General features: G+C 30.1%; 1 protein-coding gene and 1 long non-coding RNA gene across 2 annotated transcripts in view; both read left to right on the forward strand.

Annotated features, from left to right (window-relative positions):
- The window catches only part of ft (cadherin-related tumor suppressor fat), a 252,843-nt gene that overhangs the window by 135,333 nt on the left and 91,526 nt on the right, over window positions 1–25,984 (forward strand). The window lies entirely within an intron of this gene.
- On the forward strand, window positions 3,816–4,266 carry LOC148230763 (uncharacterized). The gene is made up of 3 exons (XR_015810909.1): window positions 3,816–3,935; window positions 4,004–4,047; window positions 4,129–4,266. It is a non-coding gene; the product is annotated as an uncharacterized LOC148230763 (long non-coding RNA).

Raw genomic sequence — 25,984 nt, forward strand, 5'->3', positions numbered from 1 at the left:
TTATTCTTTATGGATGTTTTCATTAACGATAGACCTTCGGCACCGTGCTTTTGACCTTCATATATAATAAATAATGTCTATAAATTATAATATACGTATGCACGCGTATATACAAACATATATATGCGCTTATAATTCAGATTATAATAACTTTTTTAAATGATATGTATATATTTTACAAGCAATTAAAACATATTTTTAGAACAATTAAATATATTATATTTTTTAAATATTCATTTAGTCAACGAATTTGTACAATCGAAATTTTAAAACGAATGTCATAAACCAAAGTTAATGACTTTAAGCAATAAATTGTAAATATAGTTTAATAATATGTTTTAATTTGTAGTTTATATATTTAACCAAACAGACTAAAATATATTATATTGTAGAACAAATTTCTTATTTTTATCTTATTAATTTACAACAACTAATATAGTTCCTATTAAAAATAAATTCATAGTACATACATGTTTTGCTGTCATCTAAATAATTCGTAAAGCAAACTGAATTTAAAAAATATTAAAAACACCCTAAATTTTTAATTCCTATAAAATACAATATCGTAATATATATATATATATATGCATATAATATAAATACACATTTAATTATACGCCACCCCAATAAATGTGTTATACCCTAAAAAAATATTTTTTTTAAGTGTTTATTTTAAGCTTATTTTTAATATTCAGTAAACCTACTTTTTAATTTTCTCCAGTTCATCTGCAATTTTTGCAGCTCAATTTTTGATTTGCAATTGTGTTGCAACCTTGCCTTTTAATTTTTCCGATTAATGCTCTATAGTATTTAGGTCATTCTTAAAGCGTCAAACCCTTTGACGCTAACCAACCCCTGCTTTTTAGCAGGTACGGCACGGAGCGTTTTCTTACTGGAATCGGGTGGTAGCGTTCCATTAATTCAATAAACTATAATATAAAAATCACTATTCATACTCGCAAATGTACAGGTTTCCTACCCCTGATACTGCTATGCAACCTCAGACTATAACGCTTCCGCCACCATATTTGACTTTAAGTACTACGCAATCAGCTAGATATTCTTCTCCGACTCTTTGTGCACGTGTACACATGCGCAAAAATGTTAAAGAAGTAGTTTATTTTGAATAAAAAAGTTTATATTATTATTTTTATATTAACCAATTTTAGTTTAAAATTACCTTAAAGTATGATTCATCAGGGCTAATGACTTTCGCCCAATCTTTAGGTGTCCAATCTCTGTGTATTCGTATTAATTTTAAATCATCTGCATACAGAAAACCGCTTGAATTTGTAACTAACGTAATTGTAGATTTTTATTCGTTATTACTGATTGAGCATAGATTGCTTAACATCTTTTTTACCTGTATGAAAATACTTGATTTACAATCTGCGTTGAGTTTAGAGATGTAACGGAGTCATAAAATTTCTTTACTTGATATTTTGTATCATTACTTGCTATTTTATAGATCTGGATATATGAATGTTTTGATAGCATATGTATTAGAATGGTAGGATCAAAATGCCATTATTATGTTATTTTTCTTAAAATAAAAATAGCCAATTCACATATGTCATATTTTTTTAAAGCAAACAAAATTTGTCTTGATAGTAAAATTACTATTCACTAGCTGTCGGTACCTCACTATCGTGAGGTACCGATAGCTAGCGAGTGTGCGTATACCGGACCCTCAACTTTTTGGGTTTTAAATATAATTTTTGCTTCGTTCTGATTTTTAAAAATATTTTTTAAAATTAAATGGTTCAAATTGGACATTACTATTTAGAATTTTCAATGATAGACAAAATAGTTCAATCTATAAAAAACTACTTAGCATTTTCAATTCATTTGAAAATAGGTTTACAACTTGACTAAATATTTCCAGAAGAAAACATTTTATATTATTTATTAGATTTACAACGTTAGGTTTTATCGTTATATTGAAACTTAGATATTTAATGATAAATCTAAATATTGTATATCATTTATGAATAGGTTTAAAACTTGGCTAGATAATAATAAATTAAAAATTGTACTATGAAATTTCAATACAGCGAAGCTCACGGAACCAATGAATAAATTTTGGTATACTGAAAATTCGTTATAATGAACGTAAGGAAGATGATATATTTTATTTTTAATTATCACATTACTACAACATCAAAATAACCTCTTATAAGGTTGACAGATAGTTTTTTGCCCATTTTTAAGGATACTGTATGAAACAATAAAATTTGTGAATAAAATGTTTTATAAAAAAAGTTTGAGGGTCAGCGAAACACCTGTAATGTCGCTTTTGAACACATCTGTCACACACCACGTCAAGAACGAACTGAATTTGGAGAAATATTGTGTAAAGTTGCAACGTCATTCTTAAATTCGGATTAAAATATTTCGTTATACTGAGATCAGTCTTCGTTATAATGAAAACATTTTGTATGCAAGTTTTTCGGGGACAAATTAAAGATTCGTTATACTGGGAATTTTGTTATTTCGGTATTCGTTACAAAGAGATTTCGTTGTAATATTTTTTAAAATAGGTTTGTAACTTTACTAAATATTATTAAAACTAAAAATATCAAAATGTTTTCAACATAAAAAAAATATTAAAACGTAACATTTTGTATCATTTAAAAGTAGGTTTACAGTTTAATAAATAATATAATAATAAATAGCATCGGTTACACATCCGCTCAAAAATATTACTGATATGAAAAAATATTTTGTTACACCTTACTAACGCTACAACACAATCGATCATATATAGTTAGTGCAATGTGAGTGATTATAAGTCATTGATTGTGTTTTAGCGTATTTTATGTGTTTGAGTGCCAGTTTTAACGCTGCATAACACAATTATATCATAAATTTAAATTTTCGTAATAAAAAAGTTTTTTGGTGACACCATAAGTTACTTTATAATTTAAAAAAAATATTTCTATGTTTTATGTGTAAATATAAAAGTCAGTTTTTAATTACATTTACTAATGAGAAAGAAACAATAAACTAAAGATATCAAGCACCTAATCTGTTACTTTAGACCAAAAGTGCGTTTTAAAAATATTAATAATTTTGAAACCTTTGTCTTTTTTGATTAAAAAATATTTTGATTTACATATTTTTTAAAGTAAATGTTTTTCTGCGCAGCATTATATATTTTAATAATTAATGAGTGTAAAAAGTTTTCACTATATTTAAAATTAATAATAAACTAATGATATTTAAAATCTATAATAAATTAATAATATTTAAAATCCATAATAAAATAAAAAATATTTTTAATGTTGAAAAAAATATTTTGAATAAATCTTGAAATTTTATTCTGAAACTTTTAATTTAAAAAATATTTAAATTAGTGTTATACATTTTTGTGTAGTTTACTTTCAAAGGCGTCAGTAAGAGGGATTTTTGCAATACTGTGCGCTTAGTAGTTGGTTGGTAATGAATAGTACTTATTTTGAAACTTTGCCCCTTTTTGTTTAAAATATTTTTTAAAGCAAAGTTTTAAAAATTCTCTAAAAACTAAAACTTTAAATTGCCAACGTTCGCCAAAATTTAGGTACATATTTTTTCTGTATAGAGAAGCTAATACATATCCACATTATTTATATTATATTTTAAATCTATAAACTAAAAAAATATTTTAAAAAACATTTTTTTTTGTATTTGATGATTTTTATACATATTTTAATAAATTTTATACAATTTAAATCGTTAAAATAAAGTTCGCTCGTTAAAATCAATTTCGCTCGTTAAAATCAATTTAGTTCGTTCTCAAGCGCGGGACTTCCCAAATTTGCTTTGACAGTTCTTCTGTCATCTGGCAAGAAATATGTTATAATCGCGACATTTTTGTTACAAAGTGACAATTGAAGATGATTCAAGTGATGCAGCATTTGAAATTATAGACAAAACTATAAATTGCGGGTGTGCCAGTAAGTGTTTAGTTATAAATGAATAATATAACACGGTTATTCTAACAAAATTACTATTAACTTTCCAGGATCTAATATTAAAAGACAAACAGCGGTGATTTGGCAATTAAAGGTATACATACCGAAGTTAATTAAACATATTACAATGCTAGTAATAATAAAAAATATATGACATATTGTGACAATTTTGTAGAAGATGAAAAGATGCCAATCTACGTGTTTAATCCTCTACAGTACATCCATCAATTGTGTTCTTTGGTTGTCGTTTAAATTTAATTTATGGATTATATTAGTAGTAATAATGTGTTCAATGTTTACTCTTGATAGGAGTCTTATTGTTTTTTAATTATTTTTCAGAAGCAATGATGGAACAATTTGATGACCTATATGGCTACAACGTACAATTGGTATATATAAACAAAGAGTTAATCTTCTCATGTTGAAGTCACTGTCAGCAAGTATTATCTTTTTATAAAGAACATACTACATAAGTTTGATGTAACTGAATATCTTAAATTTAGCTATTCAGAAAGAGGAATGATGGCACAGAACAAAAATTGTACATATTTTGCCACATCGGAATTAAAAATAACCCACTCTTAGATATTTTGGCTATCGATTATTCCAGGTATGCAATCACATATTTATAATCATTGTAAAATGTCGTTTATTAGATAACATCCAAGAAACTACACATTTATAAGCTGTCCGACAGCGCCGATTTGATCGACATTAACTTTCAATCCTCACATACTAAGGATATATTACACGTTCATGTTTAAAACATAACTGGTTAATTTAAAATTCTTAAAATCTAACGTATATATGTATTAAATCGGAAAGCAATGATAATGTTTATGTAAAATAAAAGTAAAACTCACTTTTCGGCCTCGGAGCCCGGCGACGGGATTTCAAAATTTGAAGATTTCATTACAAAGATTGTTTTATGATTGTTTATCTAATTTAATCAATGTATTCTTCTTATCCTCAACACATTATGTATATATTTAATTTTCATAGTTATAACACACCTAGTTAGTTTGCAATCCGATTATTTTTAAAAGTAAAACTCACTTTTAGGCCTCGGAGCCCGTCGCCGGGAATTCAAAATTTGAAAATTTCATTACGAAGATTATTTTATGATTGTTTATCTAGTTTAATCAATGTATTCTTCTAATCCTCAACACATTATGTATATATTTCATTTTTATTCAGTCAAATGACGAATTAATGAAAATTATTGTCGCGTAACAAAATTTTATTATTAAATAATAATTATTTAAAAGTGTTGTCACGGTACTATCTATTTGAATTTGAATGCTTATTTTTCATTGGTCGACGCTATTTGAATATTTGAATGCTTATTTTTGATTGGTCGAAACAACAGAACGCATTACCGGCGGCTCGAAAATCAATCAGAACAAATTCAATTTTAATTTTTATTATTATTTATTATTATAATTAAATATATTTCCTTTGTTTACGTGTATTGTTACACACTGTTAATACAAAGCGATACGATTTACAGAGTATAGAATTGAACGGAGAATGTTTCATTGAAAGTTATGCGCGTCCGGAAGCGACGACGGCTTAGAACAATTATATATAAGATTATGAACATAATGATAATTCGTATTAGAGACTGTGAGCAAATAATACTGAAAACCAGTTCGAGCTCTTAATTACACATTAAAGATTTTAATCGAAATACGTGATCGGCAAAGCGGCATTCGTGGGACACTGAAGCAAAGACTCCCTCGTGGTAGTCGGCGGATGGACGCACGCCTCACTTGTCATACATGTGTACCGTGTCACAAGACAAGCTCCTTAATCCGAGATGATATTTTCATCTGTTATCTGGGCCGTGGATTCTGTGCCCAGATACCGAGTTATCTGTGTCTAAATTTTTCGACTCGTAACAACGACAAGCGGTCTCACGAGTCTATTTCTGACTACTTGCATTAATCGGTTGTGATGTGCGTATGTGTTTTATTATAATAATGAAAATGGGTGGATATAAAAATACCTCTGCAGTTTAATGGATGTATGTAACGTTAATGAAAACGTACCTGAGCGTATTTGCAAAGTAACATGATGCTTGAATGGCTCGGAGCCGAGGTCGCACTGAAAAAAACCATCTCGTTTGACGGGCATCTCTAGAAATGCGAGAAGACTTTAAGGTGATAACGAAAAAATAACGAAGCTGGCGACGACAATAACACCGCTGTTCTCAGAAGTCAGCGAGGTGTTTTGCTAAAGCTTAAATTTAGTGCTTGAGCCAACAGTTCATAACTATTCATCAATTCGATTTAATCTCTTTCTTTTCTAAAAATTCACACTTTTCAACGGTCAGTCTGAAGTCATATTTATTGAGTAAATATTTTTAATTATTTTTTTACGATGTTTGTTTACAATGAAAGAGTTTGAAAAACTTTTTTAAATGCGATATTGTTATTAATTTAGAAAGCTAAGATTCAATAACTTCAGCAAATCATCAAAATTATTAAGTTACTTACGTCATTTAAATATAAAAAATATTTATTATATTCTCCATTACCTTGTGTACGGAAATTTCAACTTTGATACAAAGGTATTCAAATTTTTTTATGAATTAAATTTAGAAAAAAAATATTTTTTGCAGGCTGTCATTAATTGTAAAAAATAATTTCACTCTTAAAAGTATAACTAAAATATTTTAATATGTATTAAAATATAAATAATATATTCTTCAAATATTTAAGGGCTTACTTGCATCAAATAAAAATGATCTAATCAAATTTATTCGACATTTTTATAGACGAGTCAATATAAACTGTCAAGAAAATGTTAGGTATTGTAATTCTGCACTTATGGTTCGTAGATCGACACAATCTATGTAACTAAAATATATTAGCAATATTCTACAAGTAAAAAAAATGCTTGAATATTTTACATACAGTTTTCACTTAATGAAAAAGAAATATGTTGCTGGAAATCTGGATAAATAGAGTTAACGTCAATCATTAAAATGTCCTATTTCATGAGAAAGACTTTGCAATCAGTGAAGACCGATTTTCTATAATTTGTCTTATTTTCCAAATATTCTTGTTAAAATTGTAAAATCGTATGCTTATTAGCGTTTAACTAATTCACATATTATATTTAGCAATCAATAAATTTATTAAAAAATAAACTAATTTAATTATTTATATGATATTATATGTAGGAGTGCATAATTTATAAATGATAAATTGGTAGCAAATAGTTTAACGTAGATTATGTCCTATATGAAGAACACATTTTTTGTGTTTATTTTTAGTATAATAGCTGTTGATAGTATTCGTTGAACCCACGTCTAAAGAATTTAAATATATTACATTATCTATATAGCAAAAATAAATTGTTTCAAAATCCATTCCATTAATTTAGAAAGAGTAAAAAAAAATTATTTATAATAAAAACATATTTTCTGAATCACAAACTTGCTTAAGTGTATTTATAAAAATATACGCCCAATTCATGTGAGTTGAGAATTAAATAACCCCACTTTATATGTTTATCATTTGAGCAGCTTATCGGAGCAAATGTGTAAATTTTGTCTAAAACTTGTTTTGACAATACAAATATTATTATTATATAATATATGATTTTCCATATGGATCATATGTATTAAATCTGATTTTTTTAAAGCAATACACACAGCCCTTGTAAGTTCAATTGTTGCAATAAATTTTGCAAAATACATCGCTGGTAATTATTGTACTTCATAACGTTCGCACGGACAGGAGTGTCTCCAACTGAGAATCACTTGAAGTGATTCCAGCTCGCAGCGGGTATGCGAGACCGCAAGAGCATTTTCGGGGTCTCTCAGTGGGTCCAAATTAAAATTTCACCGCGGAGGACACCGGCATAGTTGCATTTTTGCAACGGTCCTGGTATGCATACGCAAATTTATACCCACCGAATGGAATCCTTGTTAGAATGCGACAAAAATAAATACAGCGTCGAGATGTCGTCAACGATAAATCAAAGGGGTCATATCACCACTGTGACGATTTCGCAGAAATATGGCATTACAGTCTTTCGTTAGTACATATACATATATATATTAAATAATTTTAGTTTTAATACATAAAAAATACATATTAATAGAAGTTCAGTTACACTTCAATCAAAACAAGACTCGCAGTAAAAAAAAAGCAAATACCACTCCTTTTAATGAATCACAAATTTTATGATTCATTAAATGTTTAAAGTGTTTAAAAAGTAATAAATAAAGCGATTCACAACAAATCATTATTCTACCATTATTTAAAATAAATCGTTTCAGATTAGTGGAATGAGTTTTAATTTGCATACAAAGGAAACGATACACTTTTAGTTCGACGTTCGAGATATTATGTACCTATGTATGTATATATTTAATAGGCGAAGAACATGATATATAGGTCAATGAACTAAAATATATATCAAACTAAAATAGTATCTATTAAATAATTACCCTACGTATATGAAATAATGTAACTTACTTGGTGACCTTAACCTAATAGCAATTCAATTATCTTATGAAAATACTTTCAGTTTGAGATTTTAGCCAAAGCACTAATATGATATAATATGTATATAATTCTATATATATTGAATATATATACATGAGTCTAGTTAAATATAGAAATTTTAACATTTTCCGGGTATTAAGAATAACATTGTTTTACTGCATATGCGTTTATAGGATCATAAATATCAATTTTTAATTTTTAGAATTTTAAGAAAGTTTTTGATTCTGAATTTTTAGAAAAAAAAATGGAACAACATTAAATTTAAATTTAAAGCAATCTCACTCCATTCCCTTTTATATAAATTTATTTTATATAAAATGCCATTCAATATAATACTTACGTTAATACGAACGTTGAAAAAAATATAGTCACCTCTAGCCCCAGTCCATAAAATTTTCCACACTTCAGGGAGAAAATAGAAAAATACATATTAAATGTTTTGTATAATTCAATGTAGGTAAATATAAAAAAAACATATTTTGTTTCTAAACTCTCAGTTAATGAATTGGTTAAATACAAAATATCTTTATTTTATACATATGATTATTAAAATTTCTTAAGATCTGTTATTCTAACATAAATTTCTATTAATATAATCGTATAAAAAGGCATTGTAAATGTAGTTAATGCTAAGCAGTGGTAGGCTTATGTATGTATCAAGTCAATATTAATATATTTTATATTACTATACCAATAAAAATACCAACACAATAATTATTGACTCACCTGCATCACATTTTTTATCCGAAAAATGTACGAAAATAATATATTAGTGCAAAATTGAACCCAGATCCTTGAGGTGAATTTTGAAAAGTACTCACATGCACACTCATACATATTCCCGTGTATGCGTGCGTAATCTAAATAATATACAAGATGTGAGCCAACTATTTAATGGTCCACCGGTCTGTGAGAGGGGCCCGAGGGCTTCGAAGCTTTTGATTCATAAATCAATCCCCATCGAGCCATAATTAGTACACATTCAACTATTCAAGTATATCTATCAAATGTATGGCATTAAAGTCGAAAACACTCCCCGGCACACAACGCCGTGCATTCCGACAAGAAATGTTTTTATCAACTCGTCGTCTTTGTGGTGTATAAAAATTGATCCGATCGTTTTCACGCAATCGTAAAACGGCGGCGTTTGCCGCTACACCGTGCGTTAATGTCACCCGAGACCCGACATCTGTTATTAGATCATTTTTTAATACCTTGGGGAGGTTTATCGCCCGAGGCGTGTGTCTAGCAATGTATATGTATTATTATATTATTTAATTATTAACCGAAAAGTGATTTAGGAAATGACAATATTATTCGATTGAAATTTTAGACCGGAATGAATAGATACATATAATATATTTCAGAATTAATGTTTATATTATGTAATATATGTCTCGTGCATACGAAAGATAATTGGAAAAGTACCAGGTCCATAAAATATTTCTAAATCATTTTATTTTAGTGTTGGCATACGAAACATCATAAACGGTGATATAGCAGAAACAAAGATACTGAAACCACAAAAAATATAGAATTGTTTCAAATTGTTTCATTTTTCACAATCCATTATTTTAAATTATTAATAATTTACTTCAATGCTTCATAATAAATTTCAAAATGTATTATATTTAATACAGAGATATTTTTAAACTATTATTATAAATATAAAAAAATTAAATTATCACATTACTAACATATCTAGTATTAGAGTTCAGAGATAATACAGATAATTAATTTAAATTAAATAAATACATTACTGAAGTACAATACATTTATTTTCACTTATTTTATATTTTTTTTTTTTTTCATTTTGTGGAAAATGAATTTTATAATCAATACAATCGATATTATTTTTTTATAGTTCATTAGAATAAAAGACTAATTATAATTATAATCAACTTAATTACATATTTTTTAACAGGATGGTACAAAAGCTCTTTTATATTTAAAAAGTAATTAATTTTTGAATAAAAAATCATACAGTATTTTATAAACTAATTGTGGAATATAATATTCTACGTTTTTAGCTTCACAAAGCTAAGCTCTTTCTAAGTTGCGTATGACAATTTGAAATGTTTCTGGGTCTAACGTTCTAATTTCCTCTCAATTATTTTTCTTTAGCTTCTGTAATGTTTGATGTTTGTTTATGTAAACTTTTTCCTCAAGATATCCCTAAAGTAAAAAATCTGGAACTTTTAGATCAGGCGAACGTGATAGCCAGTTAATTTATGCTCCACGAGAAATTAGTCATTGAATATTTACCGAAGAAGCTTTATTGCTGCTCTTGCAGTATGGGTACTTGCATCATATTACTGAAAGCATTTCTGCGAAAAATAATTTTAATCATCCCTCGGTATCTTCCGCCTCAATTACCTTCACACTCTTCAAAAATTCGTTCTAATGTTATTCCACACCAGACCAATTCTTAGATTTTTAGAACTCCAAATTCTGCAGTTCTGTCTGAACATGGGCTTCATCTGACATAATTAGTCTGTGGACGAATCCATTTTCAGTTCTTGCTAATTGCTTAAAACGGATGGCAAAAGATAGCCGTTTTGGAAAATATATTAGTTTTAATTCTCACACAAGCTGAATCTAATACGGGAAGAGATCTAATTTCTTAAAAATATACTGCAATGATCTACAGGAAATCCCCAACTGTGTAAAACGTCTTCTAATTGATGTTAGCTGTTCTTCTGCAATACTTACACGTACACGTTTAATAGTTGTCTCATTTCTCGCAGATCGTGGCAAGTCGGAAACAACGTTTGCAAGAATGACACTTCAAATGATTTGTCTTGAAAAACTATTTCTGGCATTAAAATGTCAACAATAATCTTTTTGTGAGAGCTTAATTGAATTTTTATTTTCAAAATATAGTTTTTTTCTCCTTTTAGTAATGTACTTCTTAATAATAAGTCTCTCAAATTATTATTAAATATCTCTGAAAAAAATAAATAATAAATAGTGACTTTTGCACCTTCCTGTATAAAATAGTATTAAATTTTCAAGGGAATCGGGTAAAATATTCATGTATATCAATATTTCAATTTTTTCAACAATGGCAAAATATACCAAACAGTGTAAGAAAATATGGCATACATAGAACTAATAGCAATAGATAACCCTAAAAAATCTAAACTGATTCAGCATATTACTTAAAACTTTTAATACTTCTAAAAAGTAATTACTTTTTACTGTCAAATTTAAAATTAAATTATAACAAAATTATACTAAAATTGGTTTGTTTTTAAGAAATTATGTTTTTAATCATAAAATTTAACGCTGAAGTTTCCCTCAACAAGCTGAAAATTACTTGAAAGATAAAAATGTACCTATTTTGTAATTTTTGTAATAAATAGCTTAAAGTCTGCTATATTTATGTTCTATATGTAGTTTTTGCATAACATTTTGAATCATGTCTCGTATAATAATATCTCTAATTTTATCGATCAAACAATCAGGTAATAAAAAAATATTTTCCCATTATAATAGTTAGTCCAAGAACTTTAATATCCCACTATATAAATATATCATGAACACATGCATCTAGAAATTTTACATTAACGCCCACCAGAAGACATTTTTATCAAACCCACATTACAATTTATAAATTCGCTGCGTCTTACCAATATATAAAATTAATGGCGCTATACAAACAAGTCATAATACACCATTCGATACAATAATTTGTATTTGTATGCAATGCGCATAATACATGTCTCCTTGCCTTTTGGCTCATTTATCACATTGTAATCTGAGTATACATCGATAGAGTCTATATGATTTTTTTATTTTTTTATTTGATTTTTGTCAACCATCGGGGATAATCTTTTTTTAAGTTTAAATATTATATATATAGCTAAGTTGTGAGATATCATCTTGGCCGGAGGTGGAATTGCAGCATCAACGGGCCAGATCTCTAAACTGAGATATTAGGAATTAATAACTGTAATCATTGCACAAGTGCCTCCTTACGTTAGAGGTCTGAGAAATTCGGAATCGGAGAATCCGGGGTCCGACTCGGAGTCTGTTCGTGCATATGGTAATTTAGATCGTGCCACATAACACACAAGAAATAACAAACTATCATAATCGAACGGTCCCTGGGTCGTTTCGTGCGATCTACATAGAACTACGAACTCAAACTGCAAATTGTGTACGGTGTTAAACAATGAAATCAATTTGTTGGAGCGTGTCCAACGGGAGTGTGCGCGAAAATTAATTTTACGAGTGTGAACGTCGCTGTGTTACAGGCAATATATTATTTGTTGAATCATAACGGAGTTTATTATCGTAAAATAAATCAAACGTTGATTTTTTATTATTTTATAAAGGGAATAAATCGCTCGCGTAACGGCCAGGGAGTCAACGTGACGTCCTTTAGATATATTAATGTATTTTACACCAGGGTATGTGTATTAAAATGTATTTTTATACTGTCCATAAAACAGGCAGTGTAGTAATTTTAAGATACAATGAAGAATAAAAATAACATTCAAACGGTATTGTACTAAAATTTAATCAAGATCGTAAAACGTAAGGCGTTTGATATAAAATATACGTTGTTACACATACGCCTCGAGTGATAAAACCTCACTACGGCATAAATTAATTAATTTTGATGTTTAGTTCTGGTAATAGAGACTGGATTTTGGGTGACATTAACGTACTTTTTTGTGGAGGAATAACGCCGCCGCTTTATGATCGTACATATTGAATTTTTTAAGCGTTGGTTGAAGAGTATTTAAATATAAATAGGTCACATAAAATTAGAGACAAATAATGTACTATAATATGGTCATTCTGGCCATATCATTTTTTATATTTACATCAAAATTATCGTATTTTTTTTGCTCCTTCAAACTATTCTAATATCAGCCTACTGATGTTTCAAGTGATTTTTGCTGCAGCTTTTTATTGTATAAGCTTAAATATTTTTATCAGGAGATATTTTTTCTTTGATAGTATCTTGAAAGGATCACTACTCGTACGTATTGATTTACTATTAAGCCTCGTTAGCGGTTATCGTTCAACGTTTTTCATCCCATTCGACTGTTGAACTTTTAACGACCTCTCGAGTCGGGCCACCCTCGTTCCTCCCCCGGATTTACGGAGTCCTTCACCGTTCGAATGCGTTACATTAATGAGGGAGTATCGGTCATTTCGAAGAAGGAGAGGCGGCCGAGAGTAAACACCGTCGCGGTTATTGGGCAGTTTGTTAAGCCGTGTGTCGGGGCAATCAATGGTGCCGTTGGCGAGAAGGGCCAGGCCCTCAGCTTAGTTAGCGTCGTTGGCCAAATAAAATAATTTGATTTATACACACATGCAAATTCGTAAACCCACATGCCCCGGCCCCGAAACGACCCGAACGGAAATTATTTCGCTTTATTTGTGAGACAACACTTTTGCACCGGCCGAACGTCGACTTCGGATAATTACGATCTAATTGGATGCGCGCGCGAGTCAAATGAGGTACGATTATTGCGCTCGGTCAGAATTTATTCGCGAAATTTACGGACACTCCTTATCGGGGTATATTTTTTAAATATATTATGCGCGGCGCGGCAAAAAAGTTGTTGGATTCAATTTTTATTTTATTTTTAACACGACCCTCTCGCGATTTTAAAGGCTAAATAAATCGGTCAGAAATATTATGTTATATGAAAGCTTTATCTACATTTTCCCACTCTATAAGTAATATTGTTTTATAAGATAATATTCATAATTTTTTTTTATTATTTTTTTCTTTAACCCTTATCTTATTTAAATTAAAATATCAAAGCATAGTATATTTCTAAGATTAAAAAATCTATTAATTGAGTTGGTTAATAATTTCTATTTAATATTTAAATAATTATATAACACACTACATTTACTGCATAATTGATAATAAAATAAAACTTTTTTTAGAATAAAATGTAAACATAACATAAGTGAAAATATTACAATAAAAACGTGGAATCCGTGTTAATAAAAAAATCGTTTAAAGAACAGTATAATTAAAACTTGTATTGTTCTTTTTACGCCATACCATTTACGTTCATTATTATTGTAAAAAATGTACCACTTTGATCCTTTTTTATCATCTGTCGTTCTTATATGTATAAAATACATATTTTTTATAACAATCGCTCTAACAAATTAATCATACGGCATCGCATAATGATTCAATTTATATCCACCGTCGATTTAATAATACATATTAGAAAAAAAAAACAATGAGCAATTATTAAATTGTGTCTTTCCATTTCATTTTTTGCTTCGCCTGCACAAGAACAATAACATAATGCATAGTTTGCCATGCGCCGCTGCGAAGTATATCACTTGGGCACAATGATTCCGATTATTACCGCCATTAGAAGCCATTACTCTGACAAGATTTTCAGATAACCGTCACATTTAACCGCTGATCTTTCCATTTCCCATGATTTATGCTGTATGTTGTCGCAAAAAAGCGCCGAGTTCAAGTTCACGCGCGATCGAGTGAGAAGTGGGTCATTAAGCTCAATTTATAATAGCCATTGTACATATTGTACATATACTTATATATGCTCAAGAAGTACGTCAACAATGAAAGAATAATTTATATTCGTGCATGTGTGAAAATGTAGGTCTTGTGTTATTGCCTTGAACTCGATTGATCTTTTTTCTTCAGTTATTCAATCGCGTTCGATTCAATTGAATTTATTGAGTTATGTATCACTACCATTATAACTTTCAATCTTGACTTTTTATTTATAGTATATTTTTGCTTTTCTCTTTTATACATTTATAACAAACAAGACAATAAAAGCCTTATATAAAATAAGCTAATGTTTATAATTCAGACTTGATTTGTCTCGTTTTAATCTATTGGTATTTAAATATATCTATTTAATATACAAGCATTTTTTTAAGGCTAACATCAATATTTTAATTTAGTAAATCACATTAGTAATATTTTTCATTAATTAAAATTACAATCTTAATAAAAACGATTCATTAATAAATATGAGGTTTTTGCTACAAAGCTTCTTAAGCAAACCTAACAAGTGGAAAGATAAAACACGCTTAGTGAGTTTACAGCAATTCTTTGATATGTTTCTGTTTTATACACATATTACAATTTACTGTTAATGGATAACTCATATCCATATTAGAGAGGCATGTCCCATATATTAAGTACCTCTGTTCTAAATAATTTGATGACTTCTATTAAGTGAAATACGCCCTAGAGATCCATCGCATCAATCATACATTTTCGACCTTAGAATCCGTCATTTACCATTCTGTCTCATGCATTAGCGCTACATATGCACGAAGCAAAAGCAAACAAGCATCAATGATCAATGTTATCGTATTAAATTATACCGTCACGAATGACGACTCCTTGCGTAGACCATTAGTCTAAGACGTCAAAAAATAAAAATAAAAAAGGACGATGGGAATTCAAAAGCTGCGTTTCGGTCGTCGATAAATAAATTGACGATAGAGCGCAGGCCCGGAGATTCCACCGGGCCCCGAGGCCTATGGGGTCCAGGGGGGCCCCAGGGCCGAGGGCTTCGGATCATGCACATGTCGCCCGGCAGGGGTCCCCCGGCTCGGTCAGATACCATCTCCGACTGGCCAACTACCGTGCCTTTGTGTCCGCCAACCTGCCAGTATTCAAAATCGACGGCGAACGTGTATCGATCGCCGGAACAACTCAGTCCCGGTCTATACATCATAGTTTTATGAAAAATATATTTTAAACTCGAACCAACACGGACTTGATTACGGACAAAAAACGAGCAACTGAGATTCGTTTAGCCGCGTGATCGATGAGAAACACGCTTTTAGTGCGCGGTATAAATCAGACTCGTTTTAGATTCGAACGCATTCAATGTTTTGCATGCACAATATCGAATGGATATTTATGCAATATATGTATCAAACGACGGCGATAAAATTGTTTATAACTTCGTATCGTTTGAACTGTGGTAGGAACTTGTTTTTCCCAAGAATAATATTATGAATTAATAGATTTGTGAATAGAAATATTTGCATAAAAAAAAGTTCTGATTATAATATTGCTAAAAATATTAATTATTTTGAAACCAATCATCACCAGTTTTTAACAAAAAAATGATGATGAAAGGAAGGAATACATTTCTAAGTAGTTACACCTCTATAAGAGTCATTTAAATTTTATCCTTAAATTTGTAAGAGACTACAAATTTAACATCAAATTTCTGCACTGCTCACTCCATAGCTCAGCATGGAAAAATCCTCAGTGAAAGAGAATTTATTAAAGAACCCCTTCTAAGATACGCTCCAGTACTATTTAAGTATATACAAAATAAAAATTATATTATTAAGCGAATATCTGAGCACCATTCAGTAAAAATATCATCAAAGACAGAATAATGAGACTGAACACACACATACAGCAGCAAATAATAGAGAATTAAATAAGTGTAAATATTTTTCAACTTCTCTATATGAAACTACTAATGTCACATCAAATACTCGATTTGACATTATTGCTATATATTCTGATGGTCCCAGAATGAGAGAAAAGTTGATAAAGTTAGAATCAGTCCAAATAAATATATAACTCTTATTTTACTATGGCTTCAAATATCACGCAATTATTGATATTTCAATAATTAACATGGCACCCGATTTAAACTAGGTTTTTTCATAATTTTGCCACACCGAGCTCAAAAGGTTTACCATCATGGGTTTAGGACAATGACGTTGTGAGAAAGTAAAATAGCATAGTAAATTGAATCAATAAGAGTGAAAAATCATAGATTTTTCTTAATTAACTCATTAAAAAAATACAAACCATTTTTTATTAAATGCTTACCAAAATACTAAGCTATTAAAAACTATGCGTGCATAGTTTTGCATAGTGAAACTTTATAGTGAAATCATTTATATTGAAACACTAATATAGAGGTGTTCTATAAGTCATTTCAAAATAAAATATTATTCGGGCTTTACTTTCTCAATTTCAATGAATACATAAACTAGACCTGAAAACGGCTCATCGAGATTTATCAATAACTAGCAGCATAATTTTCTATAGCTTAAAAATATTCAGAAACTTATCGCTGCAGGGCTAAACAAGTATTTTATTATAATTATTAGTTATCGTGAATAATAATATTTTAATTAATTTTGATCCTTATAAAATTATTTTTTAATATTGAAATGCATTTGTATCATCTATATGGATAATTTCTTATAAACTTTCATATATTTTTTACTGTTGTAGCATTCACAAGATATGGATTAAATAAAAAAAATACATTTATTTTATAACAACGCAATTACAAATACATTCACAATTTTTATATATAAAACGATTATTTCAATACGATAATAATTTTACAATTACTATTTAATACATTTATCTGGTTTATAACAATTTCCATGTTCACAATTTCATTAGCTACAATATAATAAAATAGTATATAACAATAAACGTTGAGGAGAACAAACTTAAAAGCTTTATAAATACATATATTAAACGCTAATATATATAATCTAATAAAAAATCTTAAAATAGTCTGGACAATCACCTTTCAGGACATTTTTCTTAAGTAGATTTAACATATGAAGTCTTAGCTTAAATCAAAGTTTTAATTTACTACTTATTCAACATATTATTTTTAATATTATCTAAAACTGTATTATCATTAACGCCGTATTTTTAAAGATAATTAAAATTATGAGTACTTGTGTTGTGTTATCTGAATATGCTATTTAAAATAATTATATCCTTTCATAATTGTATATTGTTTCATGTTTTTTGCTGCTCTCTGTAAAATATAATGACCTTCATACTGCATTGACATTTAATTCTCAAATAAGATACAAAACATTTATATCGGAATTTTGCAACGAAATACCACACTATTATTCCACAACAAGCAACGATCGATCAAAATCATATTTCTCCCCATTCTTGTAGATATTGTGGTAGTCTAGGCGGGTCCCGGCTATAAGGTCACATCGTTGGGTCGACGTTGTTTATGACAGTCGTGTCAAGCTGGGACACTAGATATATAGCCGCCATTAGGGCCTGGACCTCCATTGTCTCTGCTTAATTTCAAATTATTGAAATTACAAACGCCTAGAAAAAAAATCACTGCGATCGCCGGAAAGCTCACTAGCCACCGGGTGTTTGTGGCATAGCTTTTTTACAAAATTGACCAACAGAATAACGCATACATAATTATACGTATTATCTGAAAATGTTTTTCGCGTCATAAATTTACGGCCATTCTAAAACGCTTCAACACGTACTTACGGCCCTGCCTTGTGTAATTTTGTTCGCGCCAAATAGCTCAACGTAATTTATATGATACGAACTTGACATTAATTTATGTAAGTATCTGTTAACAATGTCGGCCATGAAAATTTGTGTTAAATTATTGAGTCGATAAAAAAACATATAAATAAAAATAAAATCAGTCTATATGCATATAACAATATACGATCTTTAGTGACAGACGATCAATCAAGCTATATGGAATAGTTATATGATACGAATTTTGAAGCAGCCTCACTTAATAAATAACCCAAGTTTCATACAGCATATGATTTTGTGTCATTATATTTTAAAGCTTTATAATATAATCAAACCCTCCACTTTGTTTTTCAACCAAGAATGGCAGTTTACACCTTCGCATCATTACGACTGTTATTCACAAGAGTCATCCATCATAATATTCGTACTATCTACAAAACGAACAGTTTTTTTAATGCAAATCGGAATTCAGATTTATTTAATTTGAATACCTACGTAAATTTTGGGTGTCTTATCTCAGTCGACATTAATCAATTGGGTGAAACATCGTAGGTGAACATTCGTAAACGAATTTTGACCTCCTATGATGATAATTCTCCACGGCTCTAATTCGTTCGTATTAATCACGCAGAAACGCTTGAAATATTAGGCAATTAATAAATTAACCGATATATATATATATATATATATATATATATATATATATATATATATATATATATATATATATATATATATATATATATATATATATATATATATATATATATATATATATAATAGAATTAATAGAATTTTCTGTGTTGCACCGACAAAGTGAACGCTTAATGCGATACACTATTAGAAAGGACTGAGAAAAAATAACCTATTCATTACTGCATATTTATAACAGTAAATGTGTATTGTAATATATTTTTGAATAAAATGATATTTTGTCAATTTATTAAGTCGTTATTTAAGCAGTTTATATAACATGACTAGAAGAAGTATTAACAATATCCTAAAAAATAATTCATGCCAAAAATATAAATAGTTTAACCTAAAAGTTTATTTTTATTTGAATTTTGTGTTATTACTTATTATTTTAATGTTATGACGTTTATAAAATCAAGCCATAATCAACTTTTTTTAAGCTTAATGCTTTAAATTGCAACATCTCTAAAACGATTTTTTATTGTTGTTTTTAAGTAACGCCATGTCATTAACGATAGCCTCTACAAATGATCTGTTTTTATTACTGTATATTAGTTGCACTATCCCCTCGCTTTAATACCACAATTTCATTCTAACGAGGATCGATTATTAAAGAAAAAAAAATAAAACAAATAAGTACCTATTGCAGCGGCACGAAAGGATATTAGCAAGCAAAATTACATAGTATCAATCCCATTACATAATTAACTTCACAAAAATCAGACATTAAATACGCACTAATCCAAATACATAATTTTTATTTAATTATTTAAAATTATTTCTTCTCACGATCGAACAGCAAAGTCGGTTAAAAGGTGCCAGCAGCATCGGCCTTTATTGGCGCTCGGAATAATTAATTACCTGTTTCTCGCCAGGTAACACACATAATTAGCTTTGCCATTACCTAACATTACGTGTGTAAATATTTTTTCTTATGAATACCTCTGCCGGTCAATAAAATGCACTCGACTATTACAGTTGTGCAAAACTTAAACATGGCTGAAACCGTCCAATTTGTCCAATTAACGGCAATTATTAGCTAGATCTGAGCGGCTTTTATTATTGTTTATTAATATGTAACAATTTGTGCAAATCGAGCTTTCGCCATGTAGGGATTGTTTAGTCGCCGGCGTTGGTAAGGCAATCACTAGATGTATGATGGCTTTATTGCGAACCATATAAGGAACGCAATATAAATTATCTGTTGCATTAAGTTTTTTATATAACTAATTGAGATTTAACCCTGTTAAATCACTGATAACTTCCTAGGAATGTTTAATCGCAATGTCTTAGTAACGCTTGATCGACGATCCTTGTTTCATACAATGTACACATTTATTTATTATAAATATTACTCAATCTGGTTTGGTATGAGACTACTTCTTTATCTGTCTCGTCCTCTCTCGATACAAAGAATCTTTAACGGCTCAAGTATAAAGCGAGTCCGAACGTTGGTTTATTTGACGGCCATTACGATAATTTACAAACATTAAACATCCGCCACGGTGGTGCGGTGGATGAGCCTTCGTCAATTGCCCAGAATTATCATCTATCGAGGCGAACAATCGCTGGGAAATAGACGTGCAACTACACTACTTACTCACAAATTTCAGCTTTGAGTTAACCATCAAACAGTTTTTCTTTAAATGGGCCATAAATTTAAGAATAGTACACTATTTCTTTGAAAAATGTATCTTTAGAAATTCTAAAATTTTGCGATGAAAATAAAATAATGTATGTACAATGAATACACAACATAAACTATATTGAATTTTAAAATTGATTTTATGTTTAATCTAGTCATTGAAAGTAATGGTAAAAAAAGTAAAGCTCTATGCAAATTGTATATATTTATAATCGTGATACTTTTAACTAAAATAAAAAAAAATATAATTATAATATATTTCGTATTTTTTTTTAAATTAAATTAAGTCTATCGTGATCCGCAACATCGAATGCATAAATACGTACAATACCTTGCTAATCTTAATAAAATTTCTCACTAGTTCATTTAGTGTAATTGATATAATAATATAGTTATTTTACGTAGCATTTTAAAAAGTAGTAGTGTTGATATTATTTTTAAAAAAATGATATCATCTTAAGATAGTCATTTCCTCATACTCAAGAACAGTATCTCAATATTTTTTTAGATGCAGTGGTATATCACGGTCGAATACAAATTTATATAAATGTTAATCACTCCGGGAAATGATTCGTCGCGATGAGTCCCTGCTTTTGCCCCGCAGAGGGATTAATCAAACTTGCGTAAAACGTCCGAGTGAAAAAGTTGCCCCTGGTCTGTTTCCGAGAAGCAATGCCACGGACCGGAGAGGATGAAAAGAAGAGATGAGATGGACCGAAGTGGAAGGCACGAGGGGGCGAAGCAGCGAGCGAGGAGGTCGTCGGAGACTTTGGCGACAAAAACCTGGTCCCGGGCTGGACTCGTCCAAAATTGTCATTCCGAACCGGGGCTCAATACTGCGAATGGGACGAATTAAAAAATGATGCTGCCCGCCGCGTATATACCTTAGTTAACAGATGTACCTGGCCGCTGAGAACAAGTTCCTTATTACTACTGCCCAATTTTACATTAGATATGTCCTTACGCGAAAGCGCACGATATAGACATATACACGTTTACGTTGTATAAATATAATTCTCATATAAACACATAAATCGACTGTATTTTTGGAACACATGGAACTCAATCTATTTTTAGAAGTGTTTCTAAAATAAGTTTTAATAAAAAAAGACAATGGATACTATAAACATATTTAAATTAAATTGACTTTATTTTAGTTATATTAGACACATTTAGTCTATAACTAAACCTAAAAATACCTTTTTGCTACTATCATTCTGATAGATATGGTATGTAAATTTTATATTTTAAAATATACTGTAAAATGTCTGAAAACAACAATTCCTCCGCGAATGAATCGATAAATATTTGCTTGTGAAAAGAGTTGAAATACCAAAAAAATATGCTATTAAAATCTTATATTTCCAAAATAACTTCATTGTGAAAGCGATACTGTAAATGTCAAAAAACATTTTTTTCGTGAACGAACTGCCTGTAAAAATAGTAAATATAACTATATCATCATTAAAAATACTACAAAAAACTGTATTTTACATTTGTGTGACATATTAGACAAAAATAAAAACAACACAATTTAATGAATAGAATGTACTTTGCTGTAAATTAGAGGAACTTCTACAGAAACACTTTAAATCGTTATTATGTTATTAAATGCAGATTTAACGCAAAAGTTCGTAAGATGTAAAAAATGATCGTCAAAAGATGGGATATTTTTTACATGAAGATCTAGCAAAAGTTACTTTGTTTTTGTTACAATAGCCACTGTAACAATAAACTAACCACTTAAATTAATTAATAATAAAATTATTGTATTTTGCAGATTATTCATTTACATATTTATTTTTAATCTTTCCCACGAATAAAACTTTCATCATAGAAAATTATTTCAGTTCATCAAAATTTTATTTTTTGGATATATTTATCCAAATGCGATTTATGCTTTAAAATAACCATAAATTGGTATTTCTTATAATTTTAAGAAAGGGGAAGTTAAGAAAATACATAATCTGATCAAGGTCGCTTAAAGTCAATTTGTTATACAGAATATATAAAACATATTATACATTTCATCGAATTCGTTTGTGAGATGTAAACGGCGTCGACAGCGACTCGCATATTAATATCTTCCCCGGTAATTTTCATCGGGCCGCTTCGAAGGCGCATCGTATCGCATATTCATATAGCGGTTCCGATCCAAAAATGACGTTCGGACAAAGCTTCATTATTCGACAATGCAGTAAGCAACCGCAACAAAAATGTTTGGCATCCCTCGCGGCGGCGAGCGGTGGACGGCGAGCGATTCCCGAATTAATGCCACCGCTCGGGGCGTTCGCGAAACCTTGCAAATCGGCACCGGTTCTCAAGGGCGCTTTTGGCGTGAAAGTGGACCGCCTCCTCCGAAGGGCCTCGCTCTCCGATATGAGTGTGTAAAAAATTGGCCAACTCGTGGGACAGATTCTATCTACCTCAGTGGACTCTTGGACTAAAGATCGTCGCATCTCGAGGGGGACACGCAAAGTGGGCATGGATAAATGCAGTCATAATTCTGTGGTTTTAGTATTAATTTTAAACTTACTTTAATTATATGAAAATGTGGATCAATATTGATAAAAATCATTTTATATCTGATATTCAATAGCACATTAAACTCATATGTATATTTTTTAGAAAAATGTACACAAATTATAATATACTAATGATATTGAAATATTTAAAATATAATTAATCACAAAAATCTTCACGAATTCACTATAAAGCAAAAAATATCTCAAACGACTTCAACGCGCGAGTATTCACGAAACCTTTTAGTGCAAATTCATATGTCTAAGGAGGTGAACCTATCAATGACTTTTTATTGAGCAATGATGGAAAACAATTGCTTCGTTTGAAATAAAACAAGATTTGCCACAAAGATAAGAAAATTAAATTCATATCAATCCAACATTTTTTTGCAAAAAAATTATGATAAATACTTTTAATAACATAATTTGCACACATATTGTTGCAAACAAAAACATCATTTGTATCTCTTCGCTGTGTGCAATTATAGACGCTTTTACACATCTTGACACCTGTAAAATTACATCTGTCCTATTCTCTTATTTTGGAAAACTTCAAAAAATGCATATATAAACTCTATAGTATTATTTTTATAGCCAAAATAATATAGGGTTGCCCCTAAAATATTTAGCTAATAAATAAAAATATAATATTTTAAACTTTTCAGTACAAGATTTTTTACTCATATCTTTTTTTTTTCACTTTGCACACAACTTTTTTCAAAAAAGTATACAATAGATTTATTAAATAGTAATTTTGGTGCAAAATTATTTATTTGACTAATAAATCTTAACCGTTCTTAATATTTTTTACTCTACTGTATTTATTACGTTTCCCTGACACATGATGCTTAGCTTATTATTGTAAAATTCATAACACTATACATAGTAGAAAAACCACATAATTTAACACATACAGTAGACCCCCCAATAACACGGTAAATTGAGGACGTACCATTTAGGTGCATGTAGTTGAGGGACTATAGAATACTCATACTCATGTTCAATACGTATGTACGAATCAGGCGTGTATGGTGAGATATCCTCCCTTATAAAGTAACGGGCATTCAAATAAGACGTCCTCAATTTACCGTGTTATTGGGGGGTCTATTATATTATATACCAGATAAGTGTAGTATAGTTAAAAAATAAGAGTTTTTAATATTTTACACATGTTAATCAAAATATAGTCGTGTTTAAAAAAAATGTTAAGCGTGTATGTACATGTTCTATAATCTATCAAAATCAATAATTATTTAACCTAAAAATAGACGATATATAAGCATCCATAAAAATATCATTTAAAACGGTACATCTAAACTTATTTTAATATATTTTTGTGGCATGAAAGTGCAAACCTTTTTTGCCAAGGTTTTATTTTAGGGGTAAATAATGTGGGTCCATTTTGAGTCATCGTCATTTTTAACGCGTCACATTCGAACGCAATAAAAGGATGGCTAAGTGGCCCGAGTAATAAGGCACACTTTGCATGTGTCCTACAAAATTGCATGTAGATAAATATCCGACTGCCCACATGATCTAAGGGTAGTCATTAGGCGGTGAGATTTATTGCGGCGATCCGGTCGCGGGGTTGGGGCCACGATGCACTCCGTGTGTAGGCATCTCTCTTGGCTAAGGTCCGACTGGCCCCAGGCTGTGGGCATGACCGGCAAGATTTTTGATTCCATCTCGCGCGTTGGTCTGACAGCTAAATGGTGCAAGGCCCCGGGCAACCCATATGGGCGCTTAGGCGGGCGAAATATGGTAGGCGGCCTAAACGACTGGCGTCGATACTGGATCTTGACGGATCTTACTGGGGTTGCCAAAATTTGCCACTATATTCTATGACCAATTTGGGAAAAACTTAAATAGTAATCAAAACGCAACATGATTTTAAGATCACCAATGTAAAATAAATTAAATAAAAATATTTGCCTAAAATTAATATCGATTTTTTATGGTATCAAAGCTTCACATCTTATATTATACATATACATAAAAATGACAATCCCTTTGACCGTACGTATGTATGTAGGTACTATATCGACCCTTTCTGACAGCACTATCCACTTGTGTCGATATTTAAAGGACTAGGCCCCGCTCGCTCGACCTTCTGCCGAGACATTTCTTTATGGATTACGCGATCCATTAATAATAAATAATACAAATACATTTTATTTCCTCGAGGATCAGACGGCGGGCACCGATGCCACGGAGATGGATACCTCGATAAATTATGTTTGAGAGAGAGAGGCAGCAGGACCACGTGTTGGTTGAAGATAAACCCTTCGAGGCCAGGTCGACTCGGCCTCACGATGTTGAGTCCCATTGTTCTTGCTGGCAATAGCTGTCCCAGAATCTGCTCCGCT

The sequence above is a fragment of the Plectrocnemia conspersa genome, unplaced genomic scaffold (assembly GCF_051122295.1).
Source record: "Plectrocnemia conspersa isolate PC_06_02 unplaced genomic scaffold, ASM5112229v1 ptg000010l, whole genome shotgun sequence".
Taxonomy (NCBI): Eukaryota; Metazoa; Arthropoda; class Insecta; order Trichoptera; family Polycentropodidae; genus Plectrocnemia; species Plectrocnemia conspersa.